Source organism: Pelophylax lessonae (genome assembly GCF_965119305.1).
Source record: "Pelophylax lessonae genome assembly, chromosome: 1".
Lineage (NCBI taxonomy): Eukaryota > Metazoa > Chordata > Amphibia > Anura > Ranidae > Pelophylax > Pelophylax lessonae.
Window position 1 is genome coordinate 384,757,374 of NC_138768.1, and position 15,974 is coordinate 384,773,347.

The window sequence follows — 15,974 nt, forward strand, 5'->3', positions numbered from 1 at the left end:
CACTGTGTAGTTTATTTACTAAAGATGGAGAGTGCAAAATCAGGCTCACTTCTGCAAAGAAACCAATCAGCTTCCAGGTTTATTTTGTCAAAGCTTAAATGAGCAAGCTGAGGTTAGAAGCTGATTGGCTTCTATGCAGAAGTGAGCCTGATATTTCACTCTCCAGCTTTAATAAATAAACCCCTGTGCACCACCCCTCGCCTCACCACTGTTTGACCATGCTGCTCAGTAGGAGAGAAATACCTAATTACCAGGGCCGGCCCCACCATGGGTCCCACTGGGTCCATTGGACCCAGGCAGCACTTTGAGAGGGTCAGCAAATTGATGCCCAAGATTTCTTTTTCCAGCAGTTTTGTGTGTCATCAGTTTGCGGCGCATTACGGGCGGCATTTCCCCATCTCATACTGCCACCCATAGTGCAAAATAGTGTATGAGGAGGCGGAGGGTCTCCTTTGGGGAACGTTCCTTATGTGATTGTGGTGCACGCAATGACGTCAGACATTCAGACAAACAAAATAATACTGGAGTTTATGGTTTGGAATTGAACATAATGGTATGTCATATAATTGTGCATGTAGACAAGGTGCTGTTACATATAAATCTTCCTGATAAATTACATTTTAGTTTTAATTATCATAATATAAAATAAAATTGTGTGGGCCTTTTGGTGGGCATGATTTTTTTTGGAGTGGCAGCATTTCATTTTTGGACCCAGGCAGCACAATGTCTTGGGCCAGCCCTGCTAATTACCTGTGATTGACAGGACTAATCTCCTAAATCAGTTATCAGACACATACAAATAAGTGAGGCTTACTGATAGCAAAGGCAGGAGTCAGCAATTTAGCACTATAAGGCCCCTTTCACACGGGCGATCCGATCCGATCTGCCTGTCAGTTTTTCAGGCAAACCTGATCGGATGCTCCATGCATCCCTATGGGGCAGCGGATGTCAGTAGAGACATGTCCGCTGACACCCGCTGCTATCCGCATCTGATCCTGTCCGTGAAATCCAGTTGCATGGAAACCCTATTTTCCATCGGTCTCGAGGATGGGATCGGATGGGATCGGATTAGAACAGACAGGTTATCCATTCTCATCTTATCTCCCCATAGAGGACAGCGGGATCTGACAGCTCCGTCTCTGCACACAGAACGGAGACGGAGCTGTCATCCACCTGCTCAGCGGGGATCAGCGGATCTATCCCCCGCTGAGCAGGCCGTGTGCCTGTGTGAAAGGAGCCAAAGTGGAATGCACTCAAATCAGGCATCTAGCATAAGAGTAAAGGTGGAAAAAGGTAAAAAAGCATTTGTTTTGTGCTATGTAACAGAATTGTAATTTTAGTGTCATTATAAATGGTACATATTATAGAATAAAATGTATATTTTGTTTCCACGATAACACTAGTTGTTTTCAATCTAGCATTGCTCAATGTAGAATTTTTTTTTTTTAGTTTTTTTAAAGTGTTTCCAAAGGCTGAAGGTAAAAAAAAAAGGTTCTGAGTGCAGCTCCCTCCCCAGCCCCCTTTATACAGTATATATATACACTATAGTATAGCATAGTATAGTGTATAGTATATATATATTTATATATATATATATAGTATAGTATATATAGTATATATACACTATAGTATAGTATATATATATATATATACCTGAGCCTGATCTCAATCTAGTGATGTGCACAAGAGCAGCAGCTCTCTTGGCTCTCTATCCTCTCATAGGCAATGACTCCCACTGATGTCAATCACAGCCAATGAGAAGGGAGCGGGTGCAGAGCAAACCTGCATGAGTGCCCCCATAAGCAAGTAGCTTGTTATGGTGGGCACTCGTGGGGGGGAGAAGCCAAGAGTGCTGGCGGGGGACCCAAAAAGAGGAGGATTGGGGCTGCAGGTAAATATAACATGTTTGTTATTTTTTTTTAAAAATAGGGATTTACAATCACTTTTTTTCTGAATCGCAGATTTTTTTGTCTAAAGATTGTAGGAAATAAAATACATTGTGCAAGACAAAGAAAAGCTTGTTTGTCCATAAAAATACAATTTATGTATTACTTCATTAGTTTACATAGGTATTGTAGAACCAATAGGCCCATTACTGAAAGGATCCACCAGGGATATATAGGTGTGATAGTTAAACTGGTTGGAAGCACTCCACTGACTTCTATTTTTACATCACATCAAAGATCTTTAAAAATGTGCATTTTTTTTTTTTTTTTAACCAAGGTATGACTGTGGTAAGTCCATACTGATGCTTTATAAATGCCCTCCTTAGTAGTATCTGCCTCTGTGTAGCTGCACCAGTAGGTCTTGACCTGATACTTAGTAATGGCACAACCAACGGTGTGAACCGTGCCCTGACAGCATGTGGCATAGTACAAACAGCTGTTCTGAACAACACAAGTGCTAGAGGGAAATTTCTCACAGCATCTCTCAGCTTAACATTATAGATCATTGGCACAGCTGTAGTGCAAGCCACATCACCAAAATTCATTAGTTCAGTCAAATGATGGCAAGTTAATTATTTCAGCTTTGCCATCCAAGTAACAATTTTTTCTACACATAAACTGATTTTTGACTGTGACTAACAGATAAAAATATAAGGCAAATACAATAATATTTTCTCAAATGAAAGTGCATTTTAAGTGAATATATTGAGTATTGACTCACAAAGTAATACTGTTCTCAAAGCTTTAGGGTCTTTTCACACAGGTGATCCGATCCGCCAGTCAGTTTTTCAGGCGGACCTGATCGGATGCTCCATGCATCCTTATGGGAGATTGGATCTCACTTCTTATCTGGTGAAACCAATGTCAACAGGACAGGAAGTAAAATATATTACCGAAAAGAAAACAGTCCCATTGGAGCACTGTGCATTGTTTTAGTTAATTATGTTTTAATAGCAAAAGCTAATGGTCATACATATACTTTTGCAATAATTGAATATAACAATTGTTTAAAGAATTTTTTACAATCATTTTTATAAAACCAAATGAATCAAACCATTCTTTTTTACATAATCAATTTTGAGCAAAGGATCATTCCATATAAATTCATTAATGATTAATTATGTTTTTACCCTATGTGTATGGCCTGCTAAAGCATTTTACTTTCAGAGTGCTGGGGACTGAATTGGTCTACTTTAAAACGTAACTCCACTTTTGTAGAGAAAAAAACATTCCCCTCTGGCTGATCTCTATACATTGCAGGGATTTTAACAAACTTTGTTGCAGATTCCTGCCTTTTGTTATTCTGAAGAAATCCCTGTTTGTTCTTCTGTGCTGAGTGGGTCTAATGGAAGTGGTTTCATAATTATCAACCAGCTGTGGCAGCTGCAGGGCTCCAATGAGGAAATCTGCTGGGCCTGCATCCCTTTAGATGTGTTCCTATTAGGAGTATCTCACCAAAAAGGAAATTTTTGTTCCAGAAGATGCCAGAAAACTGACTTGTATCTTAGGCAGACTTCTGGGAAAATTGGTGAGCCAATCACACAAGCAGGAAATGATGTTTCCGGGGTGTGGTCAGTATACATTCTGTGTACCGAACACCTCCAGGTAGCCATATTGCATTGCATTTTCAGAAAATTACAACAGTTGCAGATTGAAAAGGAAAGATAATTTTTAAAAAATGTTAAATTTCAATATGATTTGTGTCGCAATTGTTTACGCTATATGGTTTTTTCTTTGTTTGCTAATTTTTTTCCCAATGAAAGTGGAGTTACGCTTTAAGTTTTGGACTCATTGGGGGGCATTTACTAAAACTGGAGCACATAGAAACTGGTGCAGCTCTGCATAATAACCAATCAGCTTCTAATTCCAGTTTGTTCTATTTGAACTTTGACTCTAAAACCTAAAAGCTGATCGGTTACCAGATTCTGTGTGCACCAGTTTTAGTAAAACTCCCCTATTGTGAGTTATTTACTAACTGAGCAATTCTAATAATAACCTTTCTTTACTTCAAATATCCAATCAGTGTCAGGGGAATTTAATAAAGTAGAGAAATTTCAACCTATAGAAAAAGTTGCAAAGTAAAACCTTCATCTGACAAGCCACAAATGCATCCTGTCCATCCTATCTGTGAAGTGTAGACATTCTATGACAGCAAGTTACTATTTTAGTCTTATAAGGATTAGGCAGGTAGCTCACATAACATTTTTTAAACTGTACAAATAGGTTAGAGCTAAGGACTGAGAGACTGATCACCTTAGCAATCTGCTTATTGATATAAATTAGGCTCGTCACAACATCAACCAAACCTGAAGACAACCCACTTACTCCTGGACTAAAACACAACTGATCTATGAAGGGTCCCCTTCCATCCTCGCTTGACCAACCCACCAACACCAACACTATCGATTTTCTGGGGCACATAGCGATCTGAACTACCAACTTTAGGATTCCCTACCCCCTTATTTCTTGGTTACTATGGTTATAGTCAAGGCTAAGGTGATCCCTTTGTTCCGTACACGCCACGTTTACTGTGACTATATCTTAGTTGATTGATTGCATTGGCGACCATATAAATGTTGCGTTTTTTTACAGTTTTTTTTCTTTGCTCTATGTTTCTGATACATGCAGTGCTCTGTTCTCCTGGACACATTGTATTTATTGTGTGATATTGTTTGTAGTTTGACATTTGTCAATTTTATTCTACTTTGATTTCTCTTCTCAATAAACTTTATTTGATGGAAAAAAATAAATAAATAAATTAGGTTCGGGGAATATGTCTACTTTTTTTATATTTTTTTATGTAGGTGAACAGTGGCCATTTAGGATAGGGTCATAAGAAAGCGTTACATACCAACACATTTATGCCTGAGATCCTGCCAGAAGAGGATCTCCTCCCATGAACCATGGACCACTGCATATCTGACAGCAGAAAAGCACTTGTCATTGACTTCACAATAAATTTTTCCTGTGATATTCATGCTGTGATTTTCAATTAAGAAAGTCACTGGCATGAAAAGCTTTTGTTTGACCTATTCCTTTGTCAATCAACCTCATTATGTTAAGGTTTGTGTCTCAGTCCTAATTAACTTAAACTTCTCTTGAAAATTTTATGTAAAGAGGTAGCTTTTTTTTTAAAGGCTGGGACTGTTTTCTTTTCGGTAATATATTTTAACTTGCAGGCACAGCTGAGAAAGTCTAACATTTCAAAGGCAAAGGTATATATTTTTATGTAAGGTTTGGGTTGGAGTCAGCAAAGAAAACTTAACTGCAGATGATTTTAGGATAACAACAACTTAGTCAGTGTATCCTTTTCCACTACCCCTTGTAAAATTTCATAGAAGTTATAAAACTTAATAGCTACTCTGTGCTATTTTAACTGAGCAATTTAATAGGCAGGAGTGTAAGAAGAAGGTGTGAAAGTATTAATTGATTTTCCATAAATGTTGCTCTGTTCAGTGTTTGCCTTGGCTCAGATAACCAAAGCCTTTGCTATATGAGTTTTGGGAATCTAAATGACATGTCTTTACTATAAAGAAAGCATAAAGCTTTAGTACTTGGACTCATAGCATTGATAAGTATTTACTCAAATATATAGTGCCTTCATACTTAGTTTAAACTATTGGAAGTGTGTCCATAAATCAATCAGAAATAAAGTGAAGGAAGCCACATATAGTTAAAGTGCTATTAAAGGTTAGGCTTTAAAAAAAAAAAAAAAACATGTCCTACTTACCTTCTCTGTACAGTGGTTTTAAACAGAGCAGCCCGATCCTCCTCTTCTTGGGTCCCCGGTGCTCCTGGCTCCTCCCACTTGACCAGTGCCCCCAATAGCAAGCCACTTGCTATGGGGGCTCTGGTGCATGCTCGCTCCCAAGCCCTGCTCTATGAGTCCATAAGACACGCTCTCCACATTGGCTCACTGGCTGTGATTGACAGCAGTGTGAGCAAATGGTTTCTGCTGCTGTGTCAGCCAATGATGAGAGGGACTTTCAGGACAGCCTAGGTTCTTATGCAAATCGCTGGATCGAAATGGAGTTTAGGTGAGTGTTACGGGGGCTGCGGAGGGAAGCAGAACACAGAAGGTTTTTTTCCTTGATGCGTAGAATGCATGAAGGTAAAAAGCCTTCAGCCTTTACAACCACTTTAATATTACAAGGATATTTATTGAATATATACAAAGAAGAGCTCCACCATGAGTGGCTTTGTAGTATATATGAAATTAAACCCGAGGTCATAACAGATATTAATAAAAACATAAAACCGAAAAATTGGTGCAAAACACCTATCTCCTGCGCTCTGAGAGGTAATCTTCTAACCACATCCAGCCACACTCATGCGGCTACCAAAGACATTTAACTTGGCTTTGTTTAAATACTTCGGCCTCGCAGCCCTTTTTTACAACCAGGGTAGTCTGAGACCACTAGTCTCATGGATGTATATATTTATTTACCTAGTTGGGCAGATTGACCTGGGTGACACCCCATGTACACGCCCCTGTGGGAGTAGAGAGTATATTTTAGGCGCTCACAGGGGGTGCTAATCCTTTTGTTGGCTGCAAGTAAAAACAATGATCAAGTGATGGAAAATTAGGGCACTGGCACATTGGTAAAATGAAAGCTTGAAGGACCTTTGAAGGGATGGGATGGAGGGTTCGTGTGCCTGTGATAAAAAGTAGTGGTGATGGGCTAGTCTCGGTTCAGGGCAGGGAGAATCAGGGGTGTAGATCCACTGTTCTTGAAGTGGATAGAGGGGGTTGGACTGGTCGGCACTCCGGGCTGCTATCCGGGTGAGCGAAGCAGCTCTGTATCAAGCATAAAAAAAGGGGGAGAAGCGCCACTTGAGTGCAGTAAAACAGGTTTATTGGACAAGAAGGTATGGTGACTCACATCTGCTGATTCATTGCAGTGCGCTGCGTGGTGTAGTCCACTGGCTGGGTGCCTGCTCTGGTTCCGATCGTCCGGGAGAGGTCCGGGGGTAGGCTCAGGTGACTTCCAGGTCGGATCAGCGGTGGAGCTGCAGAGAGCTGGAGCTGCGGCCGGCAGCGTCTGACGTAACAGGCAGTGTGGGCTGTGTGGGCGTATCCGGGCTTCACTACGCGTTTCAGAGCATGCGCAACATGCCGCTGTCGGGCATGCGCACTCCTTTATCAAGTGTCCGGATAGGAGGAAGGAAGGGAGATTATATAGGAGACAAGGGGGCGTGCATTACTTGTAAAAGCGGCAATGTCTAGGGCAGTATTAAAGGGGCAATAGTCCTTGAAAGCAGTAGGTGAAGAGACACATATGAGAAGTATAACATGGCTGTTAAAAATCATGGCATAGCTATTAACATGATCAAGGAGCATGAACCAATTAACATGTTGGCAAGATGAGAGCTGAACAATATAAAGGTCAATACAAAAGCACAATTTAAAAACATGTATATACATATATATGGACCTGATAATGATTATTACTAGCAGTAGGGATGTGAGTAAAGCAAACCAACTACTAGTATGGGTATGGAGGCTGTGTTCCTACTGGGTGGCACCCCATGTACACGCCTCTGTGGGAGTGGGTCCGGGTCCAATTGATTCTGATTCAAGAGGTCATTGTTTAATATAACAAGCAAGGGCTGAAACATGGCCCATAGGCTCTGAGGAAGAGGTGAAGCCTCAAAACACTAGGCCGGTGCGCCCTTGTGTTTGTTCTTTGATTTTATTAATAAAAACATGACAAAACCTTTCTTGCAAATGTTCTAAAAGATGAGGGTACATTAGATTTTAATCCTAATTTGGAAAGAAATTAGAGACCTATAGACAGGATGCCTAGAATCCAGGGTCACCCATAGGCACAAAAAAAAAACTGATCTAAAGTGCAGGTACTTGCAGGCACCACATGCTGCCTGTGCTTTACCTGTAATGTTAGTTTATACACTTTAGTGGGCAGGATGGGTTCACTTTAAGAAGCCTTTTAGACCAAAATATATGACCCTTTTTAAAATAAATGAGAAAATGCACACCGTTGAATGCATAATAAATACTGCTTTAAAATGTGTCTTCCCATCCAAGTAAATGAGCTTTAAATATATTCAAGTACAAAGAAGAATGTTAAGTGCCAGAAATGATTTTACATTAAAATACTGAAGTACAGCAGAACTTCTCATAGATTTTCTCTACCGGTGTATTTATATTTAAACAATATCCACTTAATGCACCATTCAAGTGGTGACAAATGATCCTGCCAATTAAATAAATGTACATATTACTAGCTTTATATTCATGAATGGTAATTCTAACCTATTAATCAAAGCAATGAATCGTTCCTTAGAAGGCTCAGTGAGTGCTACTATTGTTTCACAGAAAAACTAGCGATATTTAATAGGACCGTGACAGTCCTAGATAAGAAAAGACATTTAGGTAATCCCATTAATTATGAACTTGACAGAAATAACGCAAGATGGCTTTGCTTAAGAAAATCACTATGAATGACAGAAACAGGTGATATATAATTTTTTCCCCCCGCTGTATAAGAGGTTTATAGACACATTCAAGGATTTTATAGATGCATACTGGGTCATTAATCAAGTGTTTGCAATCTGTCATTGTGATTTTACTGATGTGATCCACACACAATGCCTTTCCTGGCATCACTACCAAAAACATTGCTACCGAACCATTCAAAGGTATATTCTGCTTAACGCTGAGCTGGCTGATTTTCAGACTCCATCTGGGCTCGCATTTTTATAGTCACTGGGACTAATTTACAAAATCTCAATGCACATGCTCCCCAAAGCAAACCAATGAAATGCTGTGTTTAGTTCAAATTAAAGTTATACTACAGGCTATTTTTGTAAATAAAATATAAAAAAAGATGTTATACTGACCTTCTCTGTGCAACAATATTGCACAGAGTGGTCTCTTAAATCATCTTTGGTGGTCCTCCACCAACACCGTCTGATCTTTTTCCTTTAGGTTCCCCCACAACAAGCAGGGTGCTAAGAGGGCACCTATGCAAGCGCACTCCTGAACTGGGCTGTGTAGCTCTAATGACACACACAGCACTGGTAAGACACATCCCCACTCCCTTCTCAAAGGAGTTTGACTGACAGCAGAAGGAACCTATGGCTCACGCTGCTTTCGGTGTCTCTTATGAGACCAGGAAGAGAGAGGAGCGCTCTGCAAAATGGGTCAGCTCTGGATCGTGAGAGGTGTTAGATAGGTGTTTAGGGATTGGGGTGGGTAGAATAGGTAGTAGGGAATGTTTTCCCTTAATGCAGAGAATACATTAGGGTAAAAAAAAAATTGACTTTAGAACCACTTTAACACCAAGGCATCAGGAGTATTAAAGATGTGCCAAGCATCATCTAAGAAATTAAAGGCCCTTAATTCTGTGAACACAATAAAGAACAAAAAAATTCTCTATAAAGTATGCAACAGCCAACATTTTTTGACGAACAAACGGCATAACATTCATGCTAAAGGATTTCTAATTCTGCTCATTTAGCAAGTTCACATAGACAGGGGAAACAGGTTGGTGACACCACTATTTAATACAGCAGCTACGAAAGGTAACTTTGACACCTCCCCATCCCAGCCTGTAATTGGTCAGTGAAGAAGCAAATCTATTAGTTCATTTCCCTCTTTGCTCTTCACAGGATACCCAATTGACCCCCAGTGCTATCCTTCCTCCTCCCAGTTCTACTGCACAAGGCAGATTTAGATGCTTACATTTGAAGTGTTGCTAAACCCAGGACCCTGCATTTACTATATCTGGTCTCCCACAGTACACAGAACATGGAAATGCAATTATTTTAGTAAATATAAATGGATAAATACTAAAAACTGCTAAATACCTTTTCCCATCAGCAGTATATAGCAGTCTTGTGACTTCTATCAGTACTTGGCCCAGCACTAGTTAAAGTTTGTAGGAGGAATTTGCATTCTACTTTAACTGTTCTTTGAGGCTGCAGGACCCTGGACCCTCTGTCTGAACAGTGCTGATTGGCCTTGTGCTAATCACATGCACCCTCCCAAGAAAAAAAATTAACTCTCTATCAATACACACCAAACTGAACATGTGTCTCTAATGCTCTGTACTATCAGCAGATAGATTGAAGGCAGTAAAAGAAGTGGAGGATCAGAGAAGACAGGGTCAAACAGCATTTTTACACACAAAAAATTAACCCCTAAGGTTCCACAGTGAGTATAAAAAGATTATACTGATTGTACTGTTGCTGGTTTAGTAACACTTTAAAATGCAATTAATGATGTTATAATAAATTATAATAATACATAAATACATAAACAAAATGACCTGCATATCTGCCTGAAGTTCATCTTTACTATTCTTAAGACTTCATACCTTGTGTGCCCTAAATATTTTCTACTTACAGTTTGGCACATTATGCTAAACACATTGGGATTGATTTACTAAAGGTAAATAGGCTGCACACTTTGCAAGGGGGAAGTTGCTCTCTGCAAGTGCAGTTGCTCCAGAACTTAGTAAATGAGGTAAAGCTTCACTTTGCAAAAAATAACCCAGTCATGTGCAAGGAAAATAAAAAAAATAAAAATTTTGCTTGCACATGATTGGAAGTTGGAAGTCAGCAGAGCTTCTGCTCATTTACTAAGCTCCGGAGAAACTGCTCTTGCAGAGTGCAATTGCACTTTGCAAAGTGCACAGTTAATTTGCCTTTAGTAAATCAACCCCTTAGTGCATAAATATATATATATATATATATATATGTATAAATGTATATATGTATATATATATATATATATATATATATACACACACACACACAGTGTATACTATAGTTACTGTATAAAAGTGCATCCTGTCACAATTAAAGTATTATTAAATAGGACAAAAAAATATTCTATGATAATGCGAACCTTACATTTTCCAAGGTAATTCAGAACCTAAGTTCTCTGAATCCAAACCCATAACTGACAGCTGTGCACACATCCAAGTGAATATATAATTTATTTGTGTACAAGTGTGCCTGGCGACTACATCACGGCTGACCTGAATTTTGGTTGATGTCCTCAGCTAACATGTCTGCAAAAAAATGTTTCTTGTTTCACAGAATTTAAAGAAATGGAGATGAGAATCTCAGTGTTTTAGCCATGGATTTATTTACTGTATTGACAGGTATAAAACAGTGCTAGAACAAAGGATGCTTTGATAAAATCCAGCGGGTCCTGTATTTCAGCACCTTTATTTTGCCGCTTTAACACCTGACCTCCTAAGGACAGGAAACCATTATTTCCAATGATGCCAAACGGAAGGAGCTCAAAGTAATCTGACTTTTCTCTGCTGGTTCTTTACTTTGCTCTACAAATCTTATCATAAATGGCACTGTTTCTGTCAAGAAAATATATGCCGCACAAATCTAATATATGGCTTGTGTTCCAGGAATGTAAACCTTTTATAAACATTAACACAATTGTGCTCATTCCATTTTAAATCAGTCGAGGAAATCCTACATTTATTATCAACCCGAATATGAGAAATACATTTTTGCGTTGCTTCATAAAGTAAATGTTTGCTACCAATCAGCTGAAGAACTACTGAAGTGCTGTGCGTTTCTCTCATACAAGGACCCTGAGGCTGGATTAGGGCTGAGCTACAGTTATTACTCCTGTAACTGCCAATGTTTCAATTTACACAACTACAGATATAGTTTCTTAGAAACCTCTCCATGCCCAAGAACAAAGGGGTTGAGTTTCTAAAGGCAAATACACTGTGCATTTTGCAAAGTGAAGTTGCACCCTGCAAGAACAGTTGCTCCACAGCTTAGTAAATGAGCAGAAGCTCAGCTGACTTTCATCATCCAATCATGTGCAAGCAACAAGGCTGTTTTTTTTTCCTTGCACGTGATTGGGTTTTCTTTTCAATGTGAAGCTTTATCCCATTTACGAAGCTGTGCAGCAAATGCACTTTCAGAGTGCAACTGCACTTAGCAAAGGGCCTTTAGTAAATCAACCCCAATGTGTAAAAGAGTGTGGTGTAAATGTATAATCAAACACAATGGCAATAGTAATACAATGATGTCTGTGTACCTGAACACTGAAAACATTTCCTTGTCTAATATTTAACCACTCATGAACCTTGGGCATAGGAGCGATGCCCTAGAAACTTTAACCAATATCCTAGGCATATCTCCTACATTCTGTTCCCCCACAAAAGAACAACCGGGACTTGATCTGTATTTCAGCAGTGGCTGCAGCCTCCTTGTAGATAAATTAGGTTTCCAAATAGCATTCAGAAGCTTTATTAGAAAATACAATGCATCAAGAGTATTGATATATGATGACCTGCGTATGATCTGCATAAAACATCAGGAAAAACAACCTTCCAAGGAAAGCGAGTTTACTGTCACCTCTAAAAATACAGCCAGCTGCTCCCTGCAATACAAGAAGCTAAATACTTACCTCTGTGACAGGCTCTATTGCTATCAAGCAATTCTGCATGTGACTGATAACATGTCCCTTCAGGGTGCTGTGTTTGCTCTCACTGGTTGCTATGTCACAAAAGGACACAGCGACCTGTAATAGGAACCAAGGCACCCAATACATCCTGATAGCACGTTCCCCATTGACTACAGTGGGTCCTCCTGCAGGATTTCACTTGCTGCCCACCAGAGAGATAAGTATTCAGCCTCTCGAACTGCAGGGAGCAGTTTCCTTAAGAATTTTTCTATGGAAGCAATGGGGTCACTTTTAATCTAATTGAAGACCCAAGACACAAGTTATCCAGTTACCACTTCTTTAAACCCCACTTACATGCTATGAATATACTGGATCTTATCTTAGTGAATGCATATTTTGTCTTCTCTGCTATTCTTTCAAAACATGGTCAACTTGACCTAACTGTAACTGCTAGCATATAACAGCTGGCATCAATACACGTAGAACTACCCACAAGAAGAGCATACTGCTGTCCTACTCTATACAGAGTTTAGAAAGGGCAAATGAAAGTACACAGTACAGTAAACCCCCCCTCCATTGCGGGGGTTACGTTCCGGACCCAGCCGCGAAAAGTGAAAATCCGCGAAATAGAAAAACCCTATTAAAATGCATTGTAGGCATGTTTTTTTTTACTGTCACTGTACGTGTAAAAGCATTTTAAGGTCTTTAAACACACTTTTAAAACAATAGAAACTCATTTAAACACATAAAAGATACTGAGAGACATAGCAAGAGCTATAGAAAATACAAAAGTATTTCATTTTTAATGATTTATATAGTAAAATAAAATTACAAAAAAAACGCAATATACCGGGACCGCAAAAACTGAACCGCAATGGAGCGGGGGTTTACTGTATACTATTCCAACAATACTGTACCCACAGGTGAAGACTTTTTAGGTTCACAGGTTTATTAGGCGTTATTGGTATACCAATATTGACTTTTTTCACAACTAACATTTATTGCAATACTAGTGTCACAATAAAAAACTCTTACATCTGATAAGTAGACTTTGTATATAGACTATTCCGAATACTATTTGACAACAATAACAACAGAAGACTGCAATTGTTTTCTTTTCTTTTTGTGTAACTCTTCAATCAGCTAAAAAAGGAACACTATGTGGCCAAACACAACTAGAAACTGCCTGAGGAAACATGACAAACAAGCAATGTATCTTACCTTGTGATCCTTTTTCTAAATGCTGTTCTCCAGTCCTGCAACCTAATAAGAGAAAGATTACATAGATTTATTATTTTACGATTTTAAATGATAATTTATACATATTATGGTTTACATTCTTGGTATATAATTCCTTTGGAACATGTCATATGCATATCTGTATATGTATCTGAATTTTACTGCAATTAAAAGAGAAGTGCAATGACAAATGTTGGAGCGAATGTGGCTGTACAGGATCCCTACTCCATATCTTATGGAAATGCCCAAACATTCGTGACTTCTGGAACAAAGTGTTTTCATTAATATGACACATAACGGGAAGCCTTACACCCCCCTCTCCAGATCTGGAAATCCTGAGTTTAGAAATTGAAAAATTTACATAAAAACACAGAATTTTAGTCATTCACATACTTTCAGCGGTGCCATTGATGATTACAAGGAAATGGCGATGCAAAGTAGTGTCTAATGTATCAGATGTTAAACTCCAGTTAAACTTAGTCAGAGGCTTTGAAGAGAGCTTAGCAGTTCAGGCTGGTTCATATATAAATATCTCAGCTTATAGAGCACTTGGTCCTCACATTGAAGCAAATTATCCTTTGTTATAATACCTCCTACAGTTTTACAACATGAAGATGTTATTTCTGTGTTAAAACATACTGTACCAATGGGGTCCATCTTTTGACATGGTACATTATTTGTTTGTTGTAGTACTTCCCTACACCAAAACATGAAGAATACGTCTTTTCTTTCTGTAACATATGTACTGTATGCATTAAATATTAGGTGTACAATCAGCGCTACCTCAAAAAATCTGTGCTCTTTTCAAAATATCAAACAATTAATAAATATTAAAAAATATTATTTTGTGAAACACTTATTATTCAGCTGTTGCTATACACTTCATAATGATTCCACCACACTAAAAATGCCTCCTATTGTATGAGGGAGGAGCCCAACCCAATACATCACAGAGCCACCGCTAATTCGGCCGAGTGGTGAGCTATCTGAATAGACAAACAATTGCTTGGTTTAATCGTATATCTTGTAAGTGTGTTTGAAAGGGGCATTTTAATAAAGATTTTAAAACAGGGAACACTATGGAGATGCTTTTTTGTTTAATGTGGTGAAACAACACTGTTAAGGAGAGATCTATCCCAGAGGTGAAAGGAGGAGAGCAGCAGGAAAGATAGTGAACAGCTTGGAGTATTTGTGGTAATGAGCCATTTATCCCAGGAGGAGAAGGAGGAGATCAACCTAATGAGAACAGCAGAATAGATAGTGAAAGGCTTTTGATTATCTGTTGTGAAGTGAGCGGGTATTTCACCTGGGGGTGGTATTGCACTTGGATGTATTAAAAGAGATTTATGGGGTTTCTTTTTTTTTATATTTATACTTACCTAGGTGGATGGAGCATTGGTTTGATGCTGCATCTTTCCCCCGGCGCCTCTACACTGAGAACTGAGCGATGGAACACCTCTGATCACTCGGTTCTCACAGCTCAATGAGCAGAGAGCTGCTGACTGTAAGGCACAGCTCTCTGCTCTGCCCCCCTCCTCGCTCACTGGAGTGCTGGGCTGTGGATGGAGTGGAGTGGCCGGCTCAAGCTCTCAGCGGCTCGCTGAGAGGCTGACCCGGGTGTCGGTCCAGGCACCTGGTGGATCTCGACATCCATTGTCACGAGGATGTGGCTCGCTGAGAAGTTGTGCCAGCTGCTGGTCAGGATCTTTCCAGAGCCTGCATCAGCTCTTTGGACTTTAGCACACTCTCTGCTGAATCTGAGACACAGGAGTGCAGCACTAATTGCACCACTGTGACCCACATGAGATGTATAGGCAAAATAGCTTTGGCCATACTTCTCCCTTAATTGGATTGATTTACTAAAGGATTAGGATGTTAATTTGGCAGTAATTTTTCAGTTTTTCACTTATGAAATTGAGAAAGAAAAAAGATATATATTGTTATTTTATATATTTATATATTATGGCCATGTATGTATTCTTATGTGCATGTATTCTTACAGGCAGCATCTGCAGCTGCTAGAATACCAGAGCAATGGCTGCTTCTGATTGGAGGCAGAAACTGTTTGGCTGACAATTTTACACCTGGCTCTTTCAATTTTCAGAGTAAAGGATGCGGGACAGGAGGGCACTGACAGGGCCACCCATAGTTTAAATTTCAGCCAATTTGTCAAGAATTAGCCAAAATTCGCTCAATGTATTGCAAGCCTAAATATGTTGCAAAGACTTTTGCTCTTTAAACTGCCACCAGACTGGTGAGTTTCTTTAAGAAGTCTGTTGAGGAGAACAAAGAATGATTAGAGGTGTTGATGAAGCTTCATTTTAGAGAAATACCAGTACAAAAGAAATCTAATTTGTAGTGTTTAAAAGGTATCTAAA

The 15,974-nt window shown here is 39.2% G+C and overlaps 1 protein-coding gene across 12 annotated transcripts in view; it reads right to left on the minus strand.

Annotated features, from left to right (window-relative positions):
* Nucleotides 1-15,974, minus strand: part of PTPRD (protein tyrosine phosphatase receptor type D) — a 1,741,884-nt gene that overhangs the window by 788,353 nt on the left and 937,557 nt on the right. For all 12 annotated transcript variants that reach the window (XM_082266411.1, XM_082266413.1, XM_082266423.1 and 9 more), the window contains exon 6: nt 13,579-13,620. The gene's annotated coding sequence lies outside the window, so the exon portion shown is untranslated. The remainder of the gene's footprint in view (nt 1-13,578; nt 13,621-15,974) is intronic.